Source organism: Tamandua tetradactyla, chromosome 17 (assembly GCF_023851605.1).
Source record: "Tamandua tetradactyla isolate mTamTet1 chromosome 17, mTamTet1.pri, whole genome shotgun sequence".
Classification (NCBI taxonomy): domain Eukaryota; kingdom Metazoa; phylum Chordata; class Mammalia; order Pilosa; family Myrmecophagidae; genus Tamandua; species Tamandua tetradactyla.
In genome coordinates this window covers 24,311,442-24,331,929 of record NC_135343.1, presented here as the reverse complement: position 1 = coordinate 24,331,929, position 20,488 = coordinate 24,311,442, and positions in this window count along the sequence as shown.

The following is a 20,488-nucleotide window of genomic DNA, read 5'->3' as shown; positions in this document are numbered from 1 at the left end:
CTAACCTACAGTGTTGAATCAGGATTAAAAGAAACAGCCGCTCCAACAAGATTGGATCAGGATTAAAGCATGTTTTTCTAAGAAACATAATACTTCCAAACTGGCACAAAATACAAGAGCAGATTGGAACAGGCAGAAGAAAGAATCAGCAAACTAGAAGACAGGACAATTGAAATCACACATTCAGAGGAACCGATAGAGAAAAGAATAGGAAAAAAGAGAATGAGCAGTGTCTGAGGGATTTGAGTGATAGCATGAAGCACACAAATATTGGCATCATGGCTGTCCCAGAAAGAGAAGAGAAGGGAAGAGGGGCAGAAAGAATATTTTTTCATTAAAAATAGACTTAGATGTCTTGACATAGAACATTTCAACTTAAATGGATTTATTGTAAAACCAAGTACATTTTCACTTCATTACATATCAGGTAACTTCAGGTCACAGGCTTAGCTGTTTCATTTTAATCATAATTTCATTGTGAAATTCAAGAATCACTATAAAGAATCATTCTGATTCTAGCTTGCTGCAATCTTTGGGTTTCCTTGGCTTGCTTCTCTGTCAGCTGTCCCAGAGTGATCTTACTTTCCTTGTGTCTGCTTTTCCAATTTCTGATTTCCAGCTTCTGCCTGTGGCCCTCACTGACTTCTGGTATCCGGTTTCTTTTCTTTATAAGGCATCCAGTAGCATGGACCAGCCCTGATCCAACTGGCCACATTTTTACTAAAATTATGATTTTTATAAAGTCCTAGTTGCAAGTGATTTCACACCCACAAGAATGTGTATTAAGATTAACCACATGCTTTTGTTTGAGTACATAATTCAATCCATTGCAAATGGCATAAGATATTGTATGAAGATAAGTCTCTGCCAGGTTCTTTGATGACTCTATCCAATAGAAAAGAGGAGTACATGAAGATATAGATAGGACAATTCAAGTGTTAATTTTTGAGCAACTCTGTATATCAGGAATTTAGTCCCAAAGTTAATTAATTTTTCAATTATGTATTTTTTTTAATTTATGTTTCACTGGTATAACAGTAAGGATCATGAAGTTAACAAAACTGTCTCTTTTTTTTCTGCAGCGTTCTGTGTATCTTGCATGGTGCCTGGAGCTTAGTAAATATCAAATAAAATCGTTTTTAATTAATTAAATAAGGCAGAAGATGTGATACGATGTAAAAATGGCAGTGGAATACAAAATATGATGTGAATGGAGAGTCTGGAAGAATTAGATCTTTATAGTAGTATTTTGAATCTGAAAGTGTTAAGCATCTTAACCAGGGTTACATCAGTGGAAATAGAAAAGAAAGGGCATAAACTGATTAGCAAAGTGGCAGGCATAAAGCATTTCTGTGTGGTCTATACTTCACTGAGGGAATAACAAACTGAGCTAATAGTTGTTAGATATATTGGGCAAATGCAATTATTTTGCTTTTATTTATTTTATGTTGGCATTGCACTATAAACCATTTTATTTTATTCATCATAACTTCAGTTTGAACTTCCCAAACAAAGGCTCTCTTTTGTTGGAAAGCTCTGAACATGAAATATTTTCGTTGGCAGCATGGATACTAATTTTTCAATGAATTTACTGTGGCTACAAAATCAGGTGCACATAAAATTGAGATATGGCTGTAGCTTAAGTCAGGTTAGAATTTCCCTGCTGAACATAAAGCCCAGACCTTCAAAGAGCACATTTATTTATTTTGCTTTTTATTTGTAATTCCCAGGCATGGTGTGTTGTTTGTAAAATACCTCCAACTGTTTAAGTGAAGTAATATTTTTGGCTCTTAAGGAATATTTTTCAAAGACAGTCAACCGATGTAAAACTTGAGTATCTAATATGAGTTAAAGGAAACCATTTTCCTAATATCTGAGGGAGTCTGCTTGGGAATTCATCATTACCATTATCACTCGAAATGTATTGAGCATCAGGAAAGCTGCATATTATTCATTCTGAACACCATGAGGGCACACTATATATCACCTCGTTGCTTTTTAATAGACTTTAATGTAGGAGTCATGGTAAATAGAAAAAAAATTGCAATGGTTTCTCATATACTCAGAATTTCAATCCATGGACAGCACATATAAAATAAACATTGCTTTCTTTCTGATTCAATGGAAGAAATATAAATTGATGCTTCATGCTATATTATTTACTGTGCTATCAGGAATATTAGAATTTTCAAGTTAAATGTTAGGGTATGTGGGTTTTTTATAGAGATGATGTTAAAATTCAGATATCAAAACTTGCTCTCTGATACCCAGTATTTATTGCAGACAAGTATTGTTCCTTACATTGCCCAAATCTTAGTAATATTTTGGAAATAAGTTAATTTGGAAAAGAAAAATGTGAGGTAGTGTGCGACTGTAGAAAAACAGTCTCTGTCTCAGGGACGGAACACCTCATACAAACGTTTACTTATTTAGGGAAGCATACAGACAGGAGACATGGTCCAGGGCGGCAGCTGCACCCCAAATAGCGCCCTGCTATTGAAGTGGGGTTATGCTGCAGTGTATACAGGGAGAGAACAAAGAAGGCGCAATGCCATGGGTATACTAAATCACAGCACTTGGGAGGTATTTGGTGGAACATGCATAGCCTGTTCTTAAACGTTCTTCCTCGTGCTGTTTGCACAGACTCTTTTCTTTGTGGTCACAAGCCTGGGTTTCTGCATCTAATTCACATAGCTGTTTCTTTCCGTAGCCCTTGTCAGGCTCTCTGCATGCCATACTCCCCGTTCATAGGTCAATGATGGCTTAGGCATTCCTTCGTTCCCACGGGAGATAAATCATAACAAGCAAGGGAGGCAAGGTCCACACAAATACACAAATGAAACTATTTACCTTACAAGCAGATAAGCTTTTTAGCCAATTTATAACTGTTTATGAAGGTCGATGTAACGTTGGAAGTGTTTGGAAACTAGCTTAAGGACAATAAATATGTAAACTACAGTTAGAGATCAACTGAGGAATCAGCATGTTTTGACACTGCTCTACATCTACCTAATCAGAGTAGGGGAAGAAGCTTTGCAGAATTCCCTTGAGCTCTACCTCACGCCCTTTACTTCCAGGTCAGTAGTTCTCAAACTATACTACCTATAAGAATCACCCAGAGAGCTTATAAAAATCCCAATACCCAAGCCATTCCTTATGTGAATTAAATCAGAATTTTTGGATATAGAACCTAAGAATCAGTAGTTAATGAAATTTCCCAGGTGATTCCAATATCAAAACCAATTCTCTAGATTCTGAATGTCCTCTTTCTTATGATGAAGTGTGCTGCATGAAAGCATTCAATGCTTGGTTTAAAACTAAAGGTCTAATTTCCATATTCAAATAAAGTGTCAAAACCTCTGAACCTTGTATCAGACGCTTGCTCTGGCATTCCTCACTTGCCACATCTTAAGGCAGACTTCGTGCTATGAATTTTGCACTCCTAAGGAATCTGTGATAAAGAAGAAACACAGTCCTCCTTTCTTTAATAAAGGATCTATCTGCTCCCTGGATTTCAACTCTATTTTTCAGGAGTTGAGTCTATGTAACTAAATGAAATGATTAGCAGCTAATCATTTGTTGCTAATCATTTGCTTGAAGCTTGAAAATCTACTTCAAAATGTATTGAATTCTAAACATGTAGCAATTGAAAAAAATGGCAGATATTCACCAGAGTCAAGATACCTGTATATGGAACACCAAATTGCTGATAAGTTTTCTTTCTGTGAATATTAACTTCCAAGTTAAGACTTTGAATGCAAATATAAGCTACAAAAAAAGAAATGTTGAGTGAAAATAAAATATGCTGCATTCTCTTTTTCAAACCATTACTTATATGTGCATAAGTATTTCAGTGGATTTAAGACTAGAAATTATTTTGCCTGTCTTTAACCAAGGAAATGCTCAGCACCTGGCAGTGCAGTCAGGGCTTCTTATTTATTAATTCATTTACCTTTACGACAACAATTATTTCCATTCTGCAGGTAAGGAAACTAATGATTTGAGACCTTAAATAACTTGTCTCTAAGAGACACTCTGGCAGATACAGAATATTAACTCAGCTGTGTCTAAATCTAGAGCACTTCCTTGTAATTACTATGCTACATTAAATATCAATTAAGACTGGTTACTTCCCATAAAACAAGTTTATATGTGCAAAGTGAGGTCAATGCTAAATTAAGACACATTTATGAGATTTCTAGCATTGTCTACAATTTATGCCATTTTCTTTCATTTGTGCTTAAATCTATTTTTCAAAGCTATATAAAGCATCTACGCTTTTAGGCACTGTGTTAGGTACTAAGGAAACTGGAATGAAATCCAGGATCTTTTTCCTCAAGGAGCTTGCAGTTGGGAGGAGGTGAAAGCTTGAGAAGAGCAATTTACTATGTTTATGTGCTAAAATGAAAAATCTAATAAAATGACAATTTGAGGATACCAGGTGGAGAAAGTGGGACTAAAAGCAAAGATATATGGAGGAAAGGGAATATGCTCTAGAGAGATGGCATAGTTGAAAATACACACTTCGAATAAGTAAACAGCATGTTATCCTCTAAGGTCAGTAGGAAGAGGCGTATTTGGGTATAGATTGGCACTTGATAAAATCTTCAATATTTGTTAGGTTGTCTGGAGGGCTAAATGTTATTTTCAAACTTAACAATAACACACACACACACAAGCAAACAAACACAGATACAGTGACTCATATTTTGAATATGGGAATTGGCCATTCGGCTTATTAAAATTCTAAAAACTCTGGATTTTATTTTGTTTAGCTTTAAAAATTGACATACAGTTTACATGCTGTAAAAAATTACCCTTTTTTTAGTGCACTGTCCTATGAGGGTTGACAAATGTGTAAAGTTATGTAACCAACAGTATAATTTTTTTTATTTTTTTAAATGTTAGCTCTATGTATCCTCTTCCTTATTATGAATGTTGACACAAACAACATACAAAGAAGTATTTATAAATTTTAAACAAAATCCTCAATCAAAAAAAAAGTTTGTTAGTTCAACACTCAGCAAAACTCAACTATCAAGAAAACTATTCTGTTTTGGTAAAAATTAACTGCAGAAAATAAAAGGGGGGGTTTAAAATTTTAGATCATCTGTGCATTATTGATATAGAACTTTTGTGAAACTTCATCAAATCATCATAAGTGAATAGATGTCCCCTTGAAATCACAATTCTTTATTAAAGGGTGAGCCAAGAATATAGCTGGGCATGTGCAGGTAGCCTGATAAATTAAGGACAATAGCAAAAGCAGATTTTTAAGCAGTTGGATATTTTCACTGATTTATTGGGAAAGACCGCAGGCCTTGGTCTACATTTTGACAGATGACATTGGGTTAAAGACTATTTCTGTTCCTTGAGGGATATATATATATAACTAAAAGCATGAGGAATTTCATATATATATATATATATATATATATATATATATATATGGTTATATATATGTATATATATAACTAAAAGCATGAGGAATTTCTGACAATGGCAACATAGTGACAGTTGTCCATTACTGGTTAGTCAAATCTTTACTAACGTTCTTTTTGCCAGCATTGGGATAAGCATGATTAGGTTGAAAAAATTTTTTGTGTGTTTCTTCTTTGCCTTCATATTATTTCCAACCCAAATCTACATATAATGCTTACTAATGATCAGGCATTTTCTATTATAGCCAAAGCTATGTGCACGCTATTTGAAATTGCACCAACACTAGTGTAACTTGCAGTGTTCAAGGTATACAATCCCTGGCATGGGCTCTAGGGCCAGGTTTTAAGCTGCAGCCATGAGGAAAATAGGACCTTTAGGCATAAAAACCACTTTAAAGTAGCTGTAGTTTATCATGGCATTTTCTCCAAGTGGTAAAGTATCCATAAAGTTGAGAATTTGATTTCTCACTACTGCTAAATTTTTCTGAAGGGGGTTAGAGATAATTTTCTAATAGTGGTATCATCCTAATTGACAATCTAATCCAGCACTCCCAGACCCATTATTGTTACTTTCATTTTGCCACTGGGGGTACTTTAATTTGCTTGCTCCTGGGATTTTTACCTGCTGTTTTCCTCATTGTGGTAGTTTAAAAATATATTGGGGAATCTTTGACATTTGTCACTCTAAAAGATAGTCTATTAAATGTGGGCTGGATTTAGTGACTTCCTTCAAATAGAATAAACATGGAGTAAGTGCTGTTATTTGACTTCTGAGCCTGCCAAAAATGGATAATTTTTGCCTGTGTATCTCTCTCTTGGGCTACTCACTCTGGGGGAAATCAGTCACAATGTCAGGAAAATACTCAAGACTGGAGAACATCTGTGTGGAGAGAAACTGCAACCTCCTAGTAATAATCATCAGAGCCAACCTCTTAGTCCTGTGAAGGAGCCATGTTAGAAGCAGAACCTCCAGTCCCGGTGAAGCTTTCAGATAAGATGGAACCCTGATCACCGTCTTATCTGCAACCCCATGAGAGCCCCTGAGTTAGAACTGTCCAGGAAAAATTTTCCTTGATTATTAACCCACAGAAACTATATGGGCTACAGAATGCTTATTGTTGATTTAAAGCACTCAATTTTGGAGCAATTTGTCTAATAACAATAGACACATAGCACAGCTTTTGGCATTTGATAGTAGGGTGCTATTGTCATAGGAATCAAAATATATGGGAGAGTAACTTTGGAACCAGGCAGTGGGAAGAAACTGGAAAGAACATGAAGAAAATGGGCATTCGCTTCTGATGTTCCTTCAATCTGAAGCACCTTTCACTCAGATGGGGCACTATGGCTAGCTGTTGCCTCATCTCCTTTATGCCTTTATTTATCCATCATCTTCTTAGCAAAATATTCTCTGATGCTATATTTAAAAGTATAAACAACACCCTAAAACCTCTATCTTCTTTCCATGGATTGTTTTTCTCCTTAATAGTCAATTGTATCTAATATATCATACAATTTGTCTATTTACAATGGTGTTTTGTTTGTCTCCTCCCTGTAGAATATAATTTCAATTAGGGCAAGGGCTTTTGTCTATTTTATAAACTGCTTTACCCTGCTCCTAGAAGAGTGTCTATGACCCAGAAACACTAAACAGATAGTTGAAAGAATGAATGGCCTTGGGGAAATAGGCGATGCTGTATGTTAATGATTTCAAAGGCAAGGGACCTCTTCCAAAGAAGTTGTGGCCCTCTGTTCTAGTTTGCTGGCTGCCGGAATGCAACACACCAGAGACGGATTGGCTTTTAATAAAAGGGGATTTATTTTGTTGGTTCTTCAGAGGAAAGGCAGCTAACTTTCTACTGAGGTTCTTTCTTACGTGGAAGGCACATGATGGTCTCTGCTGGTCTTCTCTCCAGGCCCCTGGGTTCCAACAACTTTCCCCGGGGTGATTTCTTTCTGCATCTCCAAAGGCCTGGGCTGAGCTGCAAGTGCTGAGATGAGGAATGCCAAGCTGCTAGACTGTGCTACATTGCGTTCTCTCATTTAAGCACAAGCCAATTAAGTTAAACGTCACTCATTGCAGCAGACACGCCTCCTAGCCGACTGCGGATGTAATTAGCAACAGATGAGATTCACCTACCATTGGCTCATGTCCACAGCAACAGAACTAGGTGCTTTCACCTGGCCAAGTTGACAACTGAATCTAACTACCACACCCTCCATATGTGTGTTTGCCTAGACCTAAGAGCAAGCAGGAAAGAATGAGGTAAGGGAAGGAGACGGTTGTGATTTGCCTTAATGTCTCATGCTCCCTCATTCTCCATCTAATTAATCACAAATTCCCAATTGCTTTTCTACTATACCAGTGGAATCTCTCATCTTCACTGACCCCAAGTATTTCAGCCTTTCAATCTCCCTTCTATGCAATCTTTACTCAAATCACCTGCAGATTATTTTTTTAACTCAAATCTATTTATATTATTCTCCTGTTAATGGTAATTTTATCAATGGTGCCATGCTGTTCTCAGCATGAAGACAAAAAATCCTTAACATTCATATAAGACCTGCCTCTTCTCCTTGCATCCTATAGTTTTGCATTATATCTGCTTCCAATTACTTTGAGACATCATATTATTTGTTTCATCTCCCCAAATTGTTGCTGATGCTCTTCAATGGTTCCAGGACTTTGTTTTCCTTGTCTTCAGTGGACTATTAGGTAACAACCTGTCAGGTCTCAGTATTGGTGCTAAAATTTTCCTAATGCACCACTAGAACATGTATTTTTTCCATAAAAAAAAAAACATTTAGCACAGGGAACTGTGACTGCCCATCTAGTTATTCAGATCATCTGCATCTTTGAATGAAGGAATTTTTGCTTAATTTTCATTGAGCATATAGTGCTTAACAAATTGTCTGGAACAAAGTACAAGTTATATGCGTATTTTAAATGAATAAGTGTGCCCAGTTCACTATAATATCATTTTATTGCTTCTTTTTGTTTGTTTGCTTTGTAGAATTCTTCCTTGCCATGATGAATTTTGTTTTTTTAATTCATTTATTTATATTCTTAATTTTTCCATTAAGGCTCCAGCTTCTGTCATTTTCCTTTACTTTAATTTCTCCTTCATTTTCTTTGATTTTTAACTGTTTGACATATCAAAAAATCTTTACATATTTAACATATACAATATGATAAGCCTGGCACATACACATATACGCATATGCAACCATCACAGCAATAAATTTAATAAACATTAATCACCTTCCCAAAATTTCCTTGTAAGTCTTTGCAATCTCTTCTTACCCTAATCCTTTTCCCCAGTTAAACATCCATTTACTTTTGGTTACTGTTTTAATTGAAATTTTCTAGAATTTTATATAAATGAAATCATAAAGTATGTACTATATTTTTTTTTTGTGGGAGGGAGGGTTGGATCCTGACTTCCTTTACTCAGTATAATTATTTCGAAATCCAGCCATGTTGTACCTTGAATCTGTAGTTTGTTCTTTTTTTTTTAATTCTGCACAGAATTTTATGATATAGAAAATATCACAATGTATTTATCCATCTACCTGTTGATGGACACGTTTGCTTCCTTATTTGCTATTATAACTAAAGTTCTTAAGAAATTTGCATGATAATTTTAATATGAACATACGCTTTAATTTCTCCTTGGTAAGTAGCAATATTTGGAATGGTCATACATATGATTGGTGTGTATTTTTAGTTCTTTTAGGAAACTGCCAACTTGTTCTCCTCATGTTTAATTTAAATACACAGTTACAGTAAAATAACATGTAAAATGGCCTTTCATTCCTTTGTGCCTCCCCATTTTTTAGCAGGTGTTTTAATTAACCACTCCATTTTTCTACTAGCCACTACTTTGGGGGATGAATGTGGTGTTTCTTCACCCATCAATGTATAGCATGCAAAAAAAACTGGTTTCCTTGATCAGAAGCAATATAAATTGTTGGGCAAAATTTATATAGTATTTTTTATTCCTATCCTTATATTGTATTTTTAGTATTTGCTTCCATGGCTGAATAAGCAAAATCTAGTTTTATCAAATCAATATTAACGTCAGGGGACCTAGCATATATTAAGCAGATAATAAAAAAGTATTGGCAAAGTCCCTTGAGGGATGGGAGAAAGGATATGGAACTATTAAACCTTACCATCAGGGAATCCCCTGATAATGTGTCAAACTTTAGGGACACCCAAATTAATAGGCCATGCCCTCGATCCTGAGGTTTACTCTTGTGAAGCTTATGTAGGTAGTGGAGAAGCTTAAACTACCTATAGGTATGCCTAAGAGTTACTTCTGGAGGACCTCTTTTGTTGCTCAGATATGGCCTACCTCTCTCTAAGCCCAACACTGCAAGTGAAATCATTGCCCTCCCCTCTACATGGGACATGACATCCAGGGGTGAAAGTCTCCCTGGCGACATGGGAGATGACTCCCAGGGATGAATCTGGCACTGGCACCATGGGATCAACAATGCTATCCTGACCAAAAGGGGGAAAAAGTGTAACAAATAAAGTATTAGTGGCAGAGAGAGTTCAAATAGAGTCGAGAGGCTACTCTGAAGGTTGTTCTTATGCAAGCTTCAGTTAGACCTGGCTACCTATCATAACCTGCCAACCCCCAACCAAGACCATTCCAGCCAATCCTAAAGAAAAAGGGGCAATATATAAGATTCCACAAGGGAGCCATGCAGTAGAGTAACATTCCAGAGACCCGCAACCTCCAGATGGGTCCCTGGTCTAGATAAGTCCTGAAACCTAGCCCAGCCTCTCCAAAACATCAGAGAGTTCCATCTCCCTACCCCATATTAGTGACAGACCCTTCCAATATGAAAAAGTTAGAATGGCCACAGCCCAAACATCCCTAAAGAGAGGGATGGAAAGATCAAAGGTGATGGTGGAGTTATACAGTGAAGATAGGATTAATAAATGAATATGAATGCTGAATCATTAAAATGATATATGTTTTAGTCTGTAGTATCTTAGAGTAACTAGAAGGAAAAATCTAAAATTGTGGAATTGTAATCCCTGTCAAACCCTGAAAAATGTTCTACAACTATTTGTGGTGCTGTACTTTGAAATTTATTGCTTTTTTGTGTATATGTTATTTTTTACAAAAAAAAAATGAAGGAAAAAAGGTGACTGTGATGATTTAAAAATATTTAAGCCTTCGAGCCTCCTCTGGAGCACCTAGAAGGAAAAATCTGAAAAATCGTATGGTAGCCCATGACAAACTCTGGCATCTGTCCTATAACTACTTGTTGAAGAGTGCTTAGGAAATTATTGCTTCTTTATTTCTTTGCTTTGTATATATATTATACTATACAATAAAAAATTTAAAAAATATCAACGTCAGGAAACAATCTAGGCTATTTGCCTTTGCATTTTGTAACCACGGTCTCTCCTTCTAAAAAACTGTCCAATTACAGTTAATAGTTTGTGGCTCTACTGGTACTAATGGTATAGGATGCCAGTTAAGCCAGCAAGCATGCATTGGATCTCTGTGACAATTAATTTCATGTACCAGAAATTCTACAGAACTGTGTCCATTTGAATCTGTTGTGTACCCCAGAAAAGCTATGTCTTTTAATCCTCATTCAGTATTGTTGGGTAGGATCTTTTTTATTGTTTCCATGGAGATGTGACCCACCCAATTGTGGGAGCCTTTGATTAGACGGTATACATGGAGATGTGGGTTGCTTACTGGAGTTCTTTAAGAGGGAATCATTTTGGAAAAACTGGAGAGCAACCAGAACCAATAGAGCCCCCCATCTGGTTGCAACCAGAACTTTGGAGATGAAGAAGGAAAACGCCCCTGGGGGAACTTCATGAAATAAGCTGGGAGAGAAAGGTTGCAGATGACGCCATGTGCCTTTCCAGCTGATAGAGGTGTTCTGGACCCACTGGCTTTCTTGAGTCAGGGTGTCTTTCTCTGGAGACTTTAATTTGGACACTCAGTTTTTGTTATTGTAAATCTCATGTAGTCTTGTTTGTGAAAGGGACTTTTCAGAGCAACATAGCTGTCCAGGGTTATTACACCATGTTCTGGTTTGCTAGCTGCCAGAATGCAATATACCAGAAATGGAATGGCTTTTAAAAAGGGGAATTTAATAAGTCGCTGGTTTACAATTCTAAGGCCAAGGTAATGTCCCAGTTAAAGCAAGTCTGTGAAATGTACAATCAAAGGCATCCACTGAAAGATACCTTAGTTCAAGAAGGCCGCTGAAGTTCACGGTTTCTCTCTCAAGTGAGAAGGCACATGGCGAACAGGGTCAGGGCTTCTCTCTCTCATCCGGAAAGGCATGTGGTGGACATGATATCATCTGCTAGCTTTCTCTCCTGGCTACCTATTTCATGAAGCTTCCCCAGAGGCATTTTCCTTCTTCATTTCCAAAGGTCGCTGGCTGGTGGGCTCTCTGCTTCTCGTGACTATGTCATTTTGCTCTCTCAGAATCTCCCTCATTCTCCAAAATGTTTCCTCTTTTATAGGATTCCAGTAAACTAATGAAGACCCACCCTAATCCAGTTTAACAACCACTCTTGATTGAATTACATCTCCAGGGAAATGATCTAATTACAGTTTGAAACATACAGTACTGAATAGGGATTAGAAGAAACAATTGCCTTTACAAAAGGCGATTAGGATTAAAACATGGCTTTTCTAGGGTCCATACATCCTTTCAAAGCTGCACATGCCATGAGACCAATTTTAATTTTATTTCTTGCCTTGGGAAGTATTACACAATATGGGCTCTGTAATTTTAGATTACAAACCATTTTTTTAGAATGGTTGGTGTTTTCATTTGTGAAAAATGACTACTTTTGAACCACAAACTATCAGTTTACCACTACCCTTAAGAAAGTAATTCTGGAATTAGTAAAATGATAAAATTCCATTATCAATGGATTTTTAAAAATCTACTACTGATGACTATTGAGAAAGGAAGTGACTTTATATCACATTCTATTAATTTTGGTATTTCTAAGTTAAAATTAGCCATTCTGTTTCCTATTAAATGTGATATGTGCATTTGGAGTAAATATTTTAGAAATGGTTTGAGGCATCAGACAGTGTCTTAGTTCATTTTGGAAGTAGGGGACAAGTAGACGAACAAATAAAAAGAGGCCACTCTACATTTTACCAAAATACATCTTAGTATAAACATCTAATGTTCTCTCCACAACACAGCCATTCAAGATGATTCCATATGAGAGAAACAAAACTGAGATCTCAGCTCCAAAAATTAATGCTCAGCAAGAGATGATTTTGTATGTGTGTTATAGATATGTTGAGTTAGGTTGTAGACACTCAGATTATGGTTGAGATTAAAGAGGACAGCTCTCACAGGAAATTCAACTGTCCCAAACTTTGTGCATTTCATTCCATTTTCTGATTAGATCACAAACAATGTTGTTTTTTTATTTAACAATACAATCACTCAGGACTTCCCAACTCTTCATCTTGCCTGTTAAAGGACTGCTTTTTATTTAGGAATGTTGAGCCCTGACTTTTATGATATTATTAAACCAGTACATATTTTGTCATACTCTCTATTCTCAAAATAGGTCACTCAAATGATCAGTAATTTTGTATAAAACAGACACTATGTTTTATTTTCCTACATGATATATTGTATTTCTCGGAGTTTGTGACTTAGCAATGGTATTTCTATTTAACTATTATGTCAATAACTTGATTAGGCAGTTGAATGTATTGGAGCATTCACCATTTTCCATTTCTTTTGTTGCACAGAGAAATAGTCATTAACTACACACAGATGCCATAGTCTTACTGTGACAACAATGATATGAGAAATACAGGTTTCAGATGAATTATTCTAAAACTCAGGTCATTATTTTTGAAAAAAAAAATTCATTAACATGAAAATATGCTACAGCTGAGAAACATATGTCCAAATGACAATTAGTTTCATTAGTGCAATTATTTTGAAAGGTAGATCAGTATTTACATTCCTCAAAATTACTATTCACCACATTAAAATGATCCCCATTATAAAGACAGGTGAAAATAAAAAAATAAATGAGTAAACTCTGGTATCATAGAAAGAAAGTTGTATGTCTCTTGGAAAAAAAATCTCATTTTCATTTATCTTTTGGACACTGAAAATTATTCAACTAACTATACTTATCTTGTGTTAGTTGCTTGAATTTCAGAAGCAAAGTCTATGTGTCATTTCCAACAAGTATTTATTTAGTACCTTAGTCTATATATTTTGTGTATTCATCTAACTGTGGCTTTATCATATTTCTCTTTACAGTTAGTTTTTCTTTGTCATACTTTTAAGATGCCATAAAATAAATTATTCGGGTATAGGATATATTTTTACAAAACATCTTAAATCATTTGGGGAATAAGTTATTTGAGTATGTTATTTATTCCAATTTAATCTTTTTGTAAAACATATAGTAGATTATATTATTTCATTTGAGAAGTTAGGAGGCCTGCCATACTTCTATGAGTGTAGAATGATTCAGATTTTCCTAGCATCTGCCTGTTAGTTGAGACTAAGTTCCATATCTTTGGCTGCTCTTCCTGATCTTTTGGGACTCAAGGGACCCATTCAGCACACTGAAGCAATAACTAGCTAAACTGAATGAAGAAAGCCATTGTAGGGAGTGTTTGAAGAAAGCCATTGCAGGGAGTGTTTGACGATGATTGTGGAAGCTTTAGCTTTCAATAGATTCCTAAGGCAGTAAGTTATGAAAAAGATCATAACCATGGGAGTTAAGAATATGATTAATGTCCCTGTCTAAGTTGTTAAGAAATTGAATGCCTGCTCATGAACATGAACATATGACTTATTCAGTGGTTTACATTCTAAGGGAAGGAAACATATATTAGAGAGAGAGAGAGAGAGAGAGAGAGAGAGAATTGTGTATCCTTTGGTAGTTCTCCCATATTAATATAGGCTCTCCATTTTTTAAAGGGAAAATATTATTTTTTTGTAATAGGAATACATTTTCAGATAAACATCACCCAAACTATTCTCTAGTTAAAATGTATGCTACTCTGTGAAACTTCATAAAAAATATGCTTTTTAATTTATAAATCAGGAAAACTGATTTTTATTAAATTTTGACACAAACCCACCACCTAGATAAGTTATCTGCAACATTACACAAGGAACCATCAAAGTCTCAAAGTTTCAGTTCTGTTCATTTCCTAAAACATGGAGAAGGAAGGAATATTTTAACTTTAAATGGATTTTACACTGAAGGCGAACAAACATTTATTAGGAAATATTGTGTGTGCATTGCTATAAAGTTCTAAACAACTCATAAACTTTTCTAGGTATGAATCAAATATAAAAAGAAGGAAAAAATCTTGGAAGCACCATATCTCACGGACATAAATTGATGTTAGTTTTGTCTTTACACTAAACCAAACTCGTTCTTGCAATAAAGTATCTTTCAATTTATGGAACTTTTTTATTGACACTGGTAACTAGATACTTTTATTAGGGCATTAGGAGTTCAGATTTTGAACCAACAATTTTGGGCCCATTTTTTATTGCTCTTAATTTCTCCTCACCCTTTGGTGAAATTAGATTTCCTTTTGCACTGCTTTTAATATTGTCTTTAAACAGAAAACACAGAAATTTTTAGGATATTAAGACAGAAAATTTAATATTTACTTTATCTTCAGTCACAATTTGTAAACCCCAACTCCTACCAGAAGCATCAACATATTTTGAAAGTCAAAGACTTACATAAACACACTCACATGCTCATTTAGTACTAAAATTTAGCTCTTGTCTGAACAATGCCTGAACTGGCATTTTCGAGTATGTGTGTTTCACTATTTCTTAATACTGGGTTTTTAGTGTGCGTGATTAAGACTAAGATGGTAAAAACTATTGAGTCTAATGTGAATAATATTGGAGAATGATAATTTGGACTTTAAAAAATTCTATAAGCCTCATGCACCAAAAATCATTGAATCTGTAGTTCAAAGTTTTCAAACATTTCTCATGACTCTCTGCTTTATAATGTCTTTTCAGCTCATATTCCCATTTGGTGTGTGTATGTAAGAAATCAAAAAGAAAATAGCTTGTCATATTTGTAGCAAAAATAATTATTCAGAGGAATCATTTAGCCAAAATTTCCATATAACCAAATTTTGGATAGATTTGGCACCTTAAGTATATATTATCTTGGAAGCTTTAAATCAGATGTCAGAATTTTCCAAATATAATTGTACCAGTTTTACTTTCTGTTTTCACATTTACAATTTTTATAGAATAAAAATTAGAACATCAGACAATATTCCAGTGAACTACCATGTAGCTTGAAACGTTTGCTTGCATGATGTATTTGAAAATATGCTATTCACCCAACTTCTGCTATGTGATCCGTTCAGTAAATTTATAATTATGGATTGGTGTTATTACACATATTTGATAAGTGGAAGAACTGTGGTCTAGAGACCAAGAATATGTGTAAGCATGTGTCTTTATATATATATACAAATTTAACTCATATAAACCATGCCAGGACTTCTGACTTCTTGCCTAGGTCTCATTGTAGTTTATCAGTTTGCTTTCAGATATTTAAATCACATTAGGTATCAATACAAGAAATACCCTTTAAGTATTGAATTTGAACAACTTTAAGGTCAAGGAAATACTCATTCCATTTTTACTATAGTCTTTCTTTAAATACAATTACAAACATTATAATCACACTCTGGGATAAATATGCATAAGGAGTAGGAAACTAAATAAACTCGTTTATACACAGATTCATAATTAAACATCAGAATTTTTGTACCAATTATCTAATGCCAAAAATCAATGGCTTCGTAGATACAGCATTTATTTAGCCAGCTAGTTGCATGTTGGCAATTTAGACTGATATCTGTTTTTCTGGTCTTGGCCAGGCTCACATGCATACGGTGGCCTCACTCATATTTGGTAGACTCATTCACAATAGCTAGCTCCTGGCTGATTTAGATTGGTCTTGGCTGGGGTCACTCTGGCCATCTGACTATGTTGTACATTGCCTTGCATTCTTGATATATTACTCTGGGCATGCTTTCATGGTGGTGGCAGGTGTTTGAGAGTAAAACCTAGTGCACAAGATAAAAAAACTATTGAAGAAAGACACGGTAGAGCCCAGTGTCCAGGGACGGGGCGGATGCCCTGATCTAAGGTACTGTGAGGTCACATGACAAAAAAGATGGACACAATAGGGTTGAAAGTTGGGACCTTCATTGCAATTAACCAGTACCTGTGGAAAGAGCTCTTCTGTAATCTCAAGTTTTCTTAGTAGTGAATTATCAAACTTTACACTATTGAAACTTTCCTGGAGTATCAGTTTGGGAAATATTTTTGGCAATCTAAGCAGCTTTAGTATTCTTAATTTGAAATAATGAATTCACTTCCGATTCCCTTAGTCCATTAGCAAAAAAAAAAAAAAAAAAAGTAGAGATTAGTTCTGAGTATAAATAATTATAGAAACAATAAGCAATCATTGAGAGGCAAAGTAGTCAAACAGTATCTTTCCACAGGTTGCCTTTTTCCCCATGTAATTCTGAAAACAGGTTTTAGTTCAGGGGCATATGACTTGATTCTTATTATTTTCTTCATATTGACTTGTGTAGCCAAAGACATGAATATATAGCCATTTTTCATCTTTTTTCTTAACTCACTGACTAATCTCAATATTTCCATCAACTATGTTACATGTATTGAGCACCTTAAAATGCAGATGTGTGCTCAACATGAGAGGATACCCCACCTGTGTCCCTCTTTTGTCATGTGACCTCACAGTGCCTTAGAGCAGAGCAACCACCCCATCCCTGGACACTGGGCTCTACTGTGTCTTTCTCTCTTCAATAGTTTGTTATCTTGTGCACTAGGTTTTGCTCTCTTAAACACCTGTCACCGCCATGAAAGCATGCACAGAATCATGTGCATAGAATCCAAGGCAAAATGCACACAGTCAAATAGCCAGAGTGACCCCAGCCAAGACCATTGACAGAGTTACTCCATTATGGAAAATCTGACTAAGTCATGATTTGACCTAGGGAAGTGAGATACTAAAGAACAATGATGGATTTCAGGCCAGTGAAACAGAGAAATATGGAGGGTGTAAAGCAATTTTTATTATGGATGGCTTATCAAATGAAAATAAGCACCAGCTATTATTCTATACCTTTCTCTGTCAACATATTATCATGCATTATAAGGGGAAAATGATGTAAAATATCCAAATTATAAAGCAACAATGAATCTTGCAGTTTATTTTTTATTAGCAGACCTTATTTTCCCCTTAAAATAAAATAGGAAGCAGGAATCAAACTATAATACAGATACAAGTAGGGGGTCTTGCTGCATCCCCACTCATTCAATTTTCTTCTAGCCAACTTCCCCTGTTCCCAGGGCAGTGCTCAGGGCAACTGAGAAAGAAAACAACAACAATAACTTATGTGTGAGTGGAACACAATTCAGAAAACAGTGAACCTGCTGTGCTATAGAGAGGAAGCTAAGGAGTTGGAAAAAAAAAAAAAAAAGATGATGTGACCTAAACTACAGAACTATTCACTAATAGAACTGAAAATCAAATGCAGACATCTGAATCCAGATTGTTGTTTTTAAAGAATGCTAAGGAGTCCATTTTTGTCTGTTATGTGACCACAGTGCCACTCCTTTAAGGCTTCATTTCAGAGTAGAAGTGCCTATGAGGTTGTTTTGAGTAAATTGAAATTATAAGGGTACTTGAAAGAAAACAAGAGAAAAAACATTCATCATGCATTGATGTTCTTTTCCCATGCAAGTTCTCCTTCAGGTCTGAGACCCTTGGTTGATTGATGTGATTCTGTCTGATACACACCTTATTCCATAAATTGTTAACCATAAACCTGATGCTGACACAGCTGAATGAATGGAAAAACAGAAAACTCTCGTCTACTTTGTAGCTGGCATTTCTCATTTGTTTTGGAAATAAATTTTGCATGCCTTTTTAGTAGGTTTACTTTTTTAAAATTCCCACTGAAATTTGAAAATTGCTGGGTAGAAATAGATGAGGAGGATTCGGTTCCATGACATTTTTTTGAGCCTAAAAATTACCTAAAATTGTTTGTTTGGAGCAATAAATGATCTTTTCTTGCACCTATTGGTTTGCTTATCAAGGAACTTCTTACATAAAAGGAAAAAGAAAGACTGGTCTCACTTTTAGCACAAAAACATTCAAGCCTAGATGAAAATATTGTCACCAAAGCCATGGGGAAATAAATTATGAACCAAGGTTATCATGCTGGCAAGTTGTGAATCAAGGGAATAAGATGATATTTTCCTGGAATATTATATTTTTTGGACCTTGCTGAAAAAATCAACAATAAATAAAGTCAGCCAAGATATGAATCAAAATGAGGAATTCAGAAATGAGTAAGCTATTGCAAATGTAAAACCACTCAGACTTAGAACTGAGTTTAGTGACTTGTAGAACTGTAGTTGTACAACAAAATCCCTATAAAATGGAAATAATATAAGCACATGCAATGGGGCATTTTCTAAAAGAGCAGACTTCCTGTTTTTAAAGCAAAATATATATCAATCTTACCCTTACTAAAACATGTACTTGTAAAATGCTCTTTTCCTTAATAATTCCCATAATTTTCCCTAAATTTAATGAGATCTTAAAATAAGATATCTTGCAGTTAAATTATCTTAAATGCACTAATTCCTCTAGTTTAGTTAATTTTTTTCCTCTTAAATTCAAGTAAATACTAATTTAACATTAATTATAATCTTATACTACATACCTAAAATTATGCTATACTTATAAAAACTCACCGTCCCTACTCCTTTTTCTACCTATAAGTAAATAGATAAAGAGAGAGAGATTAATAGATTTCTGAAACCAGATAGCCCGTACGTTACAACTGTTTTCCCTTAGAAATGGATTTAGAGTGATTTTTTTTCCTTCATTTTTCCCCTCATTCTTCTTTCTTTCCTGTGGTATTTGATTTTTTAAATAATCAAACTTCATGCAAATACATGAAGTATTTGCAGTAACATAATTAAGGCATACTCTAAGTATATTCTCTTATACCCCCCAATTTCCTTCATTTAGAGGCCATCTCAAACTGCACTTCAATAATATACTTCTCAAGTGTTAGCTATAATCACTATCTCCACTTTCTCACCTTCCTTTCTCTCCTCAAAAATACAAAATCTGGCCTGTCAATCTTCATCATCATCATCATCTTCTTCATCACCATCATCATCACCATCACAATAACACATGTTGAACAGGTAGTGTACACCAGAAACTGATTTACGACCACTAATTCACTTAATATTCTTAACTTCACAGCAACCTAAGCATTATCATTACACCATTTTACAGATAAAGAAATGAAGGGAGAACAAAGAACAATAGCATGCCTTAGGTCACATAGCAGCTAATTACAAAGCAAACATTCAAACCCAAAAAGTCTGTCTCCAGTGAATACATCTTAGATGATGCAGGTCAACAAAACATAAAAAAACATTATTTGGTGCAAAATGCATGCGTTCAGTAGCATACTATAGTATAGTATAGCGTATAGTCAATTTATTCAAACACCATAATTGCATGGAACCATGACTAGGGAGTGAGATTATTAGTTTTGTACAGGTTTGTTTGATGCCCTGATATATCCCAGAGTAAGCTGGACAGAGATAAAAATAATATTTGCAAAGTCCCTTAAGGGATGAGGAAAAATGTTGGAAATATAAAAACTTCCCCACCTGGGGAAGACCTGATATTCTTGCAAGCATTGGGGACTGCCAATTGATGGGACAGGGTCCTCAGTCTTGATAAATGCCTTGATGAAACTTATTCCTGCAAAGGAGAAGGTAAGCCTACTTATGATTGTGCCTGAGTCACCCCCAGAGAACCTCTTTTGTTGCCCAGATGTGACCTCTCTTCCTAAGCCAACTCTGCAGGTGAACTCACTGCCCACTCCCCTACGTGGGACTTGACTCTGGGGGTTTAAATTTCCCTGACAACTTGG